We start from the raw sequence: 11,888 nt of genomic DNA on the forward strand, positions 1-11,888 counted from the left end.
AGGAGAATTGACAACTTTACGATATAACTCCTCATATCTAAGAACACAGTGTATTTTTCCACTGGTTGAGTTCTTTAATGAACTTTGAAAAGCTACCTAATCATACATGTCTTGTATACCTTTTGTTAGATTTATTCCTATGTATTTATGTACTTTATATTGTTTACTGCTTTCATAGAAGGTATTTTCTTTTTATTTATTTATTTTTAAAGATTTTATTTTTAACTAATATTTACACCCAATGTGGGGCTCAAACTCATGACCTTGAGATCAAGAGTTGCATGCTCCACTGACTGAACCAGTGAGTGATCCCCTGCTTTTGTGGAAGGTATTTTAAATCACCTTTTGTATCTGAACTTAGCTAGAAATGAATTTTTTTGCTAATTGATTTGTTACTAATTTTATTGGGTTTTTTCTTTGGGTTTTCATATCACCTATTAATAAGAGATTGGTTCCTCTCTTTACAATTCTCCACTTTTGAATTCTTGATTGATTGATAGACTGAATTAATTATTTGTGTTTTACCTTGATGGTTGGGACTTCCATGACAATGTGGAAAGGAAGTGGTGGTAGTGTCCTTGTTTTGCTCATGATTTCAGAAGGAAGTTTCAAATTTCTACATTACATACGATACCTGCTCTGGAGTTTTACAGATCATCTTCATCAAGTTAAAGACATTTCTTCTATTCTTTGTCAAAAGTTTTATCATGAGAGGTTACTGAATTTCATTGGACAGCTTTTTGCTACTCTGGGTGTAATTTATGACTTATTTCCTTTAACTTGTTAATGTAGTGAATGATAATAATCCCAACCTGTAATTTTCCTTGCTTTGCTTTGTTCTTAGTTTTTGTACTGAGCTAGTACAAGTCTCATGAAATATGTTGGGAAGCATTCCATCTTTTTCTAGTCTCTGGAAGAGTTTGTGTAAGACATGTTTGGTAGAATTCACAGGTAAAATCATCTGGCATGGCATTTCCTTTATGAGATTTTAAACTACAGATTCAATTACATTTCTAATTTGTAGGGGATTTCTATTTCCCCGTGAGTAATTTTTAGAAGTTATGTTTCCTACAAATTCTTATATTTCATTAGTTTACAAACTTATTAGCCTAAAGTTGTTCATAATATTTTTAAACATCCATGGGACTAAATATTTATTTCTCCTTTTTTATGCCTATGCTATTCGTTTGCATATTCTCTTTTTTTCCTTGATAAATCTACCAGAATTTTGTCTTTACAAACAACCTTTAGCTTTTTGAATATTTATATGATATTTTACCTTCTATTTTATTTGTTTCTGCACTTCTTCCTCTTACCTCTTTCCTTCTTTTTTCTTTGGGTTTGTTCTGTTGTTCCTTTTCTAATTACTTAGAATGGGTATTGAGCTCATTCATTTTAAGTCTTTCCTCTTTTTCCAATATAAGAATTACAAACTATATTTTTCCCTACAGAAACTGCTTTTTTAGCACCTCACATATTTTGTATTTGTATATATAGTACTTAATGCTTTTGTTAGCTCTAACTGCATAAATATTGAATAAGTACAGTAATTAACATTTATTTATATCATCTGACAATGTGCTGAGAGCATTTAGGGCCCAAAAAATGGTTCTCATAATCTCTAATGTAAGTATTTTCTTAACCAAGATATGCCTCAGATAAATAACTCCATAATTTTCTTTCTTTTCTATGTATGCATAGGGTGAAAAATAAAATTAGCACAGTTAAAATCAGAAGATGTTTCTACAAAGGGCCAATGAATGGCCGTTTTCATTTTGCCACAGAAAACATCAAGAAAACTAAACGTGATACAAGAAGAAGAACCAAGAATAGACATGCTCTTGGTTGGACTTCTTCCCCATCAGGCACCACTGCCCTTTTATTTGGACTGCTTAAGGAGCCCTGGTCTTGGAGTCTGAGAACTTGTTTTTTTTTATTTTTAAAAATTTTTTTAATACAAGCCTTCAATACTATGTATCTTCAGCAAGATTCAGCTTTCTTCCTTATTTGTGAATTGAAAATTATCATATCAACCTCCCAGGATTTTTCTGAGGATTTAATGAATGTAGCGTTGCTTTTTTTTTTTTTTTTTGTGGAGTCACTTTTTAAAAAGTGCTATGCAAACATAAAGTATTAAGTATCATTTTTCTTCTTTTTTTTTTTTAAAGATTTTATTTATTTATTTGAGAGAGAGGATGAGAGGAGAGAGAGAGAGCACATGAGAGGGGGGAGGGTCAGAGGGAGAAGCAGACTCCCTGCCGAGCAGGGAGCCCGATGCAGGACTCGATCCAGGGACTCCAGGATCACGACCTGAGCCGAAGGCAGTCGCTTAACCAACTGAGCCACCCAGGCGCCCTCATTTTTCTTCTTATGGCAGGATTAATCCTTAAAATTTGGTACCTTGATTCTTTTTCCCATATGTGCCTTTTCCTTCTTCCTCCAGGAAGCCTTCACCCTCCCTCTCCATAGATTGTTCTCTAGAGACCACAGGTTCAGATTCTATCTTTATAGATGTGAAAGCCTTTACAGATCACATAGTCAAAACTCCTCCATTTGCAGGTGAACAGACAAAGGTCCAGGAAATGATTGTCCCAATGCCTATAAACAGCAGAAATGAAATTGCCTAGTGGTTAGTGCTAAAGCCAAAACCAGAATGAAGATCATAGGACTTCTGATCTGGTGTTTTCTACCATATTTTTACCTGATGAGTGGTGTTTTTTATTTTTATTTAGTTTTGTGTGTTTTGAACAGTAACTGGCAACCATTTATGGGGCAGTTATGCTCACTACTACATCCAACAGTGACCCTTTTATGAGCCTACTTGAAAGAGGTAAGTTTTACCAAAGGTTTAAAGAGAGTTGTGCAATTTTCTCCACAGCATACCTATTAATTTAAAGACGAACCTCAAGATGCCTATAAATTTAAAAATAAATACATTCAACAAAATATAACCCTCCATTGTGAAACCAGATACATAGTGAGGTGCATAAAGTCGGGCTGGATGGAGAGTATCTCAATGTTGTCTATTTATTTTCCATCCTCGAGGAAATGGCACCTACTGGCAAGTCACTTGACTTACCAACTAATAGACTTCATTGAGTTTACATTAATTGATTTGACAACCACCCACTAAGGTTCATTCAGTCCATGTATTGAAAAACAGTGCTGCCACGTTTAGCTCGAAGGGGTCATCACTTTGGTGCATAGCATGTGGACATTTCCAGAAAGTCACTTCACTTAAGCTTGGGTAGCAGCAGATGCTCCTAACGGGAAGGATGCAGACCCAGGTGATCCAAGTGCTACAGCATCCTTAACAAAGGCTGTGGGTTGTTGCTTGTTGGACTTAGCTTCAACGTCCTTCAAGGGGAGGGAGCCAGCAGGGGTCTGGTCAGTCGTGTTTAGTCTCACGGCTGCAAAGAGGTTTGGTGTCTGATGTAGGAAAATGTTGGGGTTCAGAGCCAACAGCCAAGAAAGAATTCTTGAGATGTCTTTGGTGCAAAAAAAGGTAGGACCCGTGGGCAGGAAGAGCTGCACTGGGGTTGTGACAGGTGACTGATTATATATAGTCAAGTTGGGAGGAGGTTAGGGACAGCACAATCCTCCAAGATGTTTTGGAAGCAAGGTTTCCAGGATCCTGAGGGGGCTAGCTGTTGTTAGGAAAAGGTCATTTATTACTGGTTAGTCAAAACTCAGTCATGAGACCCTTCAGATGTGTATTGGTGGGCCATCTGCTTGGAGGATGATTGTTAACATGTATCTTGGGGGGTAGAGATAAAGGAAGTTTCTAAAGGAATTGTTATGTGTTAAAGGAGACTTATAGGATCCTGGGGTGGGGGGCAGGGTGCGGGTTGGGATAAAGTTAAGATTGCCTTTGGCCTTAGCAAAGGGTCAACATCGAGGCAGCTGAGCTCCCAGAGGAAGGTCACCCTGCCTGTCTCAAGGACTTGACAACGGGCTGTAAATAGTAAGGAAATTTCATTTTTCTTTTGCCTTTGTTTTCCACATCAGTGTCCACTGTCCGGCTCCAGCAGCCCGAGTCCAGCCGTACAAGGCATCTCTGGTCATTATGCACTGCAGAGAAATCAAAGAATCCGAGAGCAAGGCCTGGAATGCCTGGCTGCCTCCCAGCTCTCTTATGAAGAAGTAAATTCCATTGTAGTCTCGGGCTCTTTTCCGCACTCTTGGAATACTGTACGCCAGCCCCTTTCTCCCTGTGAGGCGAGGCTGCTCAGCCACAGCAGGAAGCACAGAAATCTTAGAACATAAACTCAGAGTGCTCCCCACATTTATTTTCTATCCCCTCACCCGACTCTCCCGTCAGAGACTGCAGGCTTCGTGACTTTCTCCATGCGCTGGGTTGTCTCATGGTCCCTTTTGCTAGTGACTCTTTGAACCGATCCCAAGCCTGTGTCAGAAAAGCCCGTGATCAATTCCCAGTGCCATCCTGAGCAGCAGACCGGGATATCGCACCTTTAAACCGCACGGCCCGGTAAACAATACAGCTTGTACTCAGCTTCATAAACACGGCGCGTTGTTACAAAGGGCATTGCAAACCCAGTGTGATAGGACTTGACCTTAAGAGCTATAGACAATCTAGCGGAGCACAGACGGTTTCATAAAGTACAATCACTTCCTGGAATTCTTGGGCTAGCGCAGTCGGAGCCGTTCAAATCCTGTTTTCCTTGCATTGTTTCCTGCATGTGAATATCATCAGTCTAGCAGCACTGTAACCATGGCACTTGTAAATAGCCCAGGGGCGACTTCTGATAAAGGCATACAGTTTTAAGAAACTTCTTCTTCTTCTTCTTCTTTTTTTTTTAAAGACAAGCCTAATCAAACCCTTCAAATGCCATATGTCAACAACAAAGTTGACAAATTGCAGTTTCAAGCGCGCACACATCCAGACCCTGATACATTTTTAAGTCGCCAAAGGAATCAAAATAGATGCCCATACTATTGAGAGTAGCGGGAGCTGTTTGTTTCACTTTTCAGAATGTGGATGTACACAGATCCATAGAGAGGGAGAGAATGGACACAGACCAGAATCATAAGTGATTCTTTCCATAGTATTTTTCTCTTCCACTGAGCGAGGTTGGGAAATCTTAATTGTTAAGTCCTCTAGTTTCTCCAATCAGTAAGAGGAAGGAAAAACATTGATGTTACCCCTTGAAATACTTGGTTTAAGACTGTTACTCTTCTGGAGTTTGACATCACTATTGGGCAATTCTATTCCAGCTGTATTTGGTAATTGACAGGTTCTAATTTATGCTTTGAGGTGATATTAAGGGGAAGACAGGCCAAAATAGACCACTTTAACCTCCACAGAAAAATCCCAAGATGTATTTTCCAGATTTGCTATAAATGCCTCAGTGTATAAAATTTGCACCTGCTGAATCAATCTTGATTCTTCAGGCTTCTGCATGATTGAAATGTTGGTTGAGCTGACATTGTAGGTTAAAATTTTTAGCAGATTTAATATATGATGGATATTGAACAAAATATTGACAAAAGTATTTTAAGCTTCTAAGAAGCATTCCTTAGGAGATAAAAGAGAAGCTTATAAGACTCTCAGTTATGTTTTCGTAGACGCCTATGTTTGATTTTCTAAGATCTAAAACTTTAAATTATTTTTAAAATAAGTAATGAGGGTGTAATGTACAGCATGGGGAGGATACTTAATACTGCCTTGTATATTTGCTTAGTTGTATAGTTGCTAGGAGAGTAGATCTTAAAAGTTTTCATCACAAGAAAACAGAAAAAAAATTGTAACTATGTATGGTGATGGATGTTAAGTAGACTTATTGTGGTATTATTTTGCTACATTTGCAAATATCAACTGATATTTGTACACCTGAAACTAACATAATGTTGTATGTCAATTACATATCAGTAAATCTAAATAAATAAAACTTTAAATTATTTCTATTTCTAAATTTTAAATTAAAGTCAGTAATATCTGATCAATATTTTCATGTGAATATCAAGGGTCAGTTCAATGCCTGTGGGTAAAAATTAAATCTTTAATTTTGCTAATATATTATACATAGCAAGTGCTACAAGTCTTAAGATGGTAATTAACAAAATATTTTAATTTAATCCTTTATCTTAAAAAAAAAGGTAGCACAAGTATTTTCAATGAGTGGCTTTTCTCATATCTTAGAATTATGATCTGCTTTTATAACCTCACTTTCTATGAAATTATTGTTTCAGATGTCATATAGCTACTTTACAAAGTCTATAATCATTTATAAAGCAAGCAAGTTCTTAGGAAGTCCTTGTCTGAGGCCACACAGCCTGCAAGTAGCAGAATAAGGATCTGAGTCTGGATGTTCGTGGCTTTGAAGTAATTTTATCTAACCCCAACAATGCCATTGAGCTGACGATAGACATTAGACATCAATGTTCTGAAGAATCTAGAGAAATAGGAAAGGATTGGACAAAACTGATGTACATGGGCGGAAGAGGCCGTGAGTCAGGATCAGGAAATAAATGACATGGTTCAGTCATGAAGCAATATAATTTCAACTTGACTTTCCTTCTCCATTGTCCTTTCTCATTTTCTGGCTTGTAATGGGGGTCACTGTTTTGTCAAGTGGCTAAATTCCTGCATATTTCGTTTCCTCATGGGAGGCAAGTAATTCCACATTGATTTAAATTAATAAAATAAAATGAATTCCAGTTCTCCAAATTTCAGTGCTATAGATGCGAAAATATATTTTTAAATTAATGTATTTAACCACCTCCCTTATATGAACTAGTGATCTGATGCCCATTCTCAAAGGATCCGACTTCTCTTTTTATTCATAGAAGTTCCTCTACCTCGTGGATAAAGGAAGGAACACTTTTCCTGGAGCCAGTAGACTGGGAGACCATGTCTTGGCACTCCTTGTGGCTAAAACCCATTTAGTGGCTTACCTTAATGCCCACCACCTAATAATGGCACACAAAATTTGGTCCTCTGATAAGCATGAGTAACTTCCTCTATAGTCAAAGGGAGGCACATAGATGACTCTGGAGCCAGGCTTGTCTTTATATATTGTATTTACTTAGCAGAATTCATTTACGGGCATAGGCAGGGAGATAAAATATCTCCTTTTCATGAGGGTCCCAAAGGGACGGCAGGCATACAATGTTGCTTCATACCACACAAACAATACAACACAGAAGACTCCTTCTAGCATAATAAACAACTCACAGTCTACAGTCTCCGTGTTCTTGACATTGACAATGCTTTTTCAAGTTAGATCAAAAAGGTGCTTGGGCTTTTTTTTTTAACGAGGTGTCTGTCTGAATAGGGCAAAAATTCTGTCCAACTGTTGGATGCAGTAGATCTGAAAGTCTGTGTGATCAAAATGAGTTCCATTTCCAGCATTTTGAGGGCATTTCTCCTTGAGAGCTGGGAGGTAGAAAGAAATTTATTTTATTTTGTAGTTCTACCCACAATGTTATATGAATTATAGATTATATTAGTTTTGGCAATTTTATTCTGCCTGGTAGAAGAGACACCAATTCAATAAAGAAATGAAATTTTAAAGTTTTCAGAGTATCCCTGATATAGCTCAGATCTGCAGTATCAATTAACAATTAATAATTACTATTAATTCATAATTAAGTATATAAAGTATTTTATAGGACTTTTAAGAATTTTTTAAAGAAGAACAGTGACTGAGTTCTCTTTTATTTTTTAAAAGATTTTATTTACTTATTTGACAGAGAGAGAAAGGGAGAAAACACAAGCAGGGGAGAGGGGCAGAGGGAGAGGGAGAAACAGACTCCTTGCTGAGCAGGGAGCCCAACCCGGGGCTCTATCCCAGGGCCCTGAGATCATGACCTGATCCGAAGGCAGCCGCTTAACCTACTAAGCCACCCAGGGCCCCTGACTGACTTCTCTTTTAAAAGAGGAGTTAAGGGGCAAATATAAGAAAAACACCAAAGTGTTTCCAAAAATCTGCCAGTCTCACTCTTTCTGTCTCTTCTCTTGAAATTCTTGAAAACATATAATAGCAAATTTTCCCTAAAATATTTTAAATATCATTTAAACTGTAAATAGGAACAAGGACATTCTCAGTCCTGATTTTACCTACAGTCATCAGCATTTTCATCTGTGTATAAACGTGTGCCTTTCTATTGGAAGAAAGGAAATATTCTTAGAATAGTATCTGTTTATACTCATTAAGAATTTATTTACCAAGAGTATGTATTGTTGCTGGAGTAATAGTGAGTATGAAAAAGTAATCTGTGTCCAGTCAAATGGGGATTACTGTCTGGTAAAGGAGGTAGGTCATGAGCATAGGCATGACTTGGCCATAAATCAAAAGAGATAGATCCCAAAAGACAAATATGGATAAAGTAGTAAGGGAGGTCCCATTTGAATATTAATAGACTCAAATGCAAATTCAAGCCTTCATAAGGATAACAGCATGCAATACGCTCAGGTATCGGTGTTTTAATCCATCAGTAGTTCTGTTGAACTATGTTTTGCATGGAGTGGTCAAGATGCTTGCTTTAGTAAGTTACCTGCTTGTGAAAACAACCACACTTCAGTTTAAGCATGGGTTATTCATTATTGGCAACTGGAGCTTTTTCTGGCTTTCTGGGAAGTCCATTTTACCCCAATTGAAGGAAGATAGATCATCCGTGGGGGGTAAAGTGTGTCTGGACAAACTCTATGAGAGTTTTCATGACCTGCAAATAAATTGTCCCACAAAAGTCCACAATAAGAAGTATCTTACTTCAACCACCAGAAACACCTCACTGATGTCATGGTTTTTGAACCATTTGTACAGCTGTGATCCTGACCTGTAACAGTCAATTATCTCCAAATACCTTGCAAGAATTGTTTCCTACCATCTCGATAAACAACCAGAACATCACCCACAGTTTCCTGATGTAGTTGGTTTAAGTTCAGAGGCAGACCCCGCCCTCTTGAAAAAAGCCTACCGCAGAGGGGCGTTTCTTCTAATACAGGCAGGGAGGAAGAATTATCAGGTTTTCCCGCAACATTGAACCAACTCAACCCACACAAAAGCAAAAACTTTCCACTGTTTACAACCTGTGGCACTTTTTATCAGACTTCTCTTTAATTCTTTCCAAGAGGTAAAGAACAAACACATGTCTTCTTGTTTTTTAAATTTGTCTTTAAGGCAAAAACAGGGCACCCTTTGAAGATCATAGCTGGTCATACTATCATGATTATGCTGTAAAAACAGAGGATGCATCGCCTCCTACAGTCAGGGACAGTAGGTGTTTTCCTGGGGCTGAGATGAGGCTGCCTCTCTGTCTCCCACCCACCTGCCATCTTCTTAGCGACTTCACCCCTGCCGTGGGCAGGATCATCTTTACAAAATCAAAGAGTGAGATGACATCCTCTAGAGATGTTGAAATTTGGAAAGACTTACTGGTTGGACCTCAAGACACAAGTATAAATTGTAATTCTGAGACTTGAAGAAGGACTACTTCTAGCTTTTCAGCATTTATTGCACCCAAAATGGGAATGTGGATGAGTAATAGAATAGGTGGTAATTTATCAATAATCAGATTAGAGTCACCTCACCCTCAGTGCAAAAGATTAGGTGGAGACTCATGAGGCTAATGTTGCCTGAGATAAAGCCTGCCAATGATCACAGATTTGGGCTTCATCCAAAGGGCATCCATAAACCGACTGACAATCGGATAAATGAAGCTGGGCACAATGGAAGGATTATGAATATTCTGGTATATCATCTTTTTTTTCTGCAAGGCTTTGGCTATTATTAATTTTTTTTGTCTTGGAGAACAATAAATAATTATCATGACTCACTTCTGATTCTCTTGGTCATTTCAGATAAATGAAGTCAAAAGAGTCCTTGAAATGGCATGGTGACCAGGTCTATACAGTTTCATTACAATAATTGCTATTTGCAGGCTAACACATTGTACCAAACTTCCCTGGGCTTTGTTTTTCTTTGAACCACATTTGGAACAAGAATAAACAAATATCACTGCAAAGTGATGAATTGGATTTAGTCCTTGCTGATTCAGGCCTGGGCGATGGCCCTAAAATTCTTGCCTATGAGTCTGGACCTGTTGAGTCATTAAAAATCAGCAATGCTAGGATGCTATATGCTGGTGTAGTGCAAATCCAAAGTCATTAAAGGACCCAGAGGAAGAAAATATTATGCTCTGTGTTGCCTGGGGGATGAGCAGACTTCACAATGCCTAGGCATGTACTTAAAACTAGGAGAGGGTCTTCAAACTCCTAAGCAATGCCAATGCTTCTGCTTGGTGAGAAGTAAAACCTGTTGGATGTTTCTAGGTGGGTTTCTCAAATTGACAAGTGATTCTGGGTTCTTAATGTAATAGATAGAGGGTGAAAATTACCCTGAAGGTAAGGTCCTGGACTCAAAACCCGAAGTATAGTTAAGATTAGTAATCTAAATTCTTTTGATTTCATTTCTTTATTTGAGATAATTTTGTCATCTCTGCTCAATAGAAGTCTTGAAATTTGGCTTCAGTTACACTTAAACAACCTTGCCTATACCTTCAAAATCTTGTATGTGCACTTTTTGGAAATTTGCATGAGTCAAATATCAACTACTTTTTGTTCGTTAGCTCATCCTTACCAAGAAAAACATCAAACGGAAAATTTGCTTCTGAAAATTTTAATTCCATGCTCAGTCAATGACTTATTAGATCAAGTCACTTATATGAGGCAAATAACGTCAGAGAATGACTCTCTCTACAGGGTCTTGGCAGAGGACACCTAAGACATGTTTACCCTGAAGAAATGATGCATCTCAGTTTGTCAGCCTAAAATTCTGCACAGTTTTACACTAAAATACACTAAAATGGGTAAGATTTCATTCTTTCTCTAATGAATCACTTTCTCCCACAGAAACATTGAAAACCAGGGGCACTTGGGTGGCTCAGTTGGTTAAGTGGATGACTCTTGGTTTGGCTCAGGTCATGATCTCAGGGTGAGATCAAACCCCGAGTTGGGCTCTGTGCTGGGTGTGGAATCTACTTCAGATTCTCTCCCTCTGCCCCTCCCACTTGTTCTCTCTCTCAAATAAATAAGTCTTAAAAAAAAAAAAAAAAGAAACATTGAAAACCAGCCCCAAATATCCAGGAAGACTGAACAGCCTATTGTACTCGCTGCCACTGCTCACCATAGAATATACAATGTTTTATGACCTTAAGGAGAGGACAGAGCTCCCTTTCTTCCTTTATTTTTGGGGGCAGAGGTAGGGGCAATTAACAAAATGGGGTATGATGATTGGGCAATTTTAAGACATTTTCAAATGCTTTTGTTCTTAGTATCTGAGGCAAACAAGCAGCCTTATTTCTGTCTGAAGTGTGGGTTGGGATCTCCCACCTGCCCTGGGCAAGAAGTAGAGGACAAGATAGGCTGGCAGTCCTGTACAACACTTGGACTCATGAGGAGGGACCAAGTGCTCCTTGTGAATTCCTCCAAGTCACTGAGGCTGCCTGTCAGATGAAATCTAGTGTTCTAGCTCATCACTCAGAGCCGCAGGCCCTCCCTTGCTAGGAGTGCCTTGCATCATTCTGAGCAACAATGCCAGGGCAGCCCACTGACACTTCATTCTCAGAAAGTCACACTTACCCTGGGGGAGACAGCCTTCTGAAAGCAAAGACTCTTGGAGGTACTGGGCATAAGACGAAGAGAAAGTTAAAAAGGAAGGAAAGAGGGAGAAGAGAAAGGAGGAATATAGGGCTGTGAGCAGAAGGAGAGAAAGGAACAACAGGACATTTTGTTGTCAGTAATGAAACCCATTTCTATTCCAGCCCCTTAAGATTTGTTCATTCAAATATCACTGTATTCTTGGTAACAAGGTCCGCTCAATGCTTGGGGGAATTTCTCCAAGCATTTCCATAATATATGTTCTCCT

At 38.5% G+C, this 11,888-nt stretch overlaps 2 long non-coding RNA genes across 2 annotated transcripts in view; both read left to right on the forward strand.

Annotated features, from left to right (window-relative positions):
- LOC145722937 (uncharacterized) overlaps window positions 1-2,092 on the forward strand; it is a 43,837-nt gene extending 41,745 nt beyond the window's left edge. Inside the window, exon 3 of the long non-coding RNA XR_014147504.1 lies at window positions 1,702-2,092. This is a non-coding gene — a long non-coding RNA (uncharacterized LOC145722937). The remainder of the gene's footprint in view (window positions 1-1,701) is intronic.
- An 11-nt stretch (window positions 2,093-2,103) lies between these two features.
- On the forward strand, window positions 2,104-10,092 carry LOC145722938 (uncharacterized). Its single transcript, XR_014147506.1, has 2 exons — window positions 2,104-2,830; window positions 4,009-10,092. It is a non-coding gene; the product is annotated as an uncharacterized LOC145722938 (long non-coding RNA).
- The last annotated feature ends 1,796 nt before the right edge of the window (window positions 10,093-11,888 follow it).

Source organism: Leptonychotes weddellii, chromosome 8 (assembly GCF_054177405.1).
Source record: "Leptonychotes weddellii isolate Sample4059 chromosome 8, ASM5417740v2, whole genome shotgun sequence".
Lineage (NCBI taxonomy): Eukaryota > Metazoa > Chordata > Mammalia > Carnivora > Phocidae > Leptonychotes > Leptonychotes weddellii.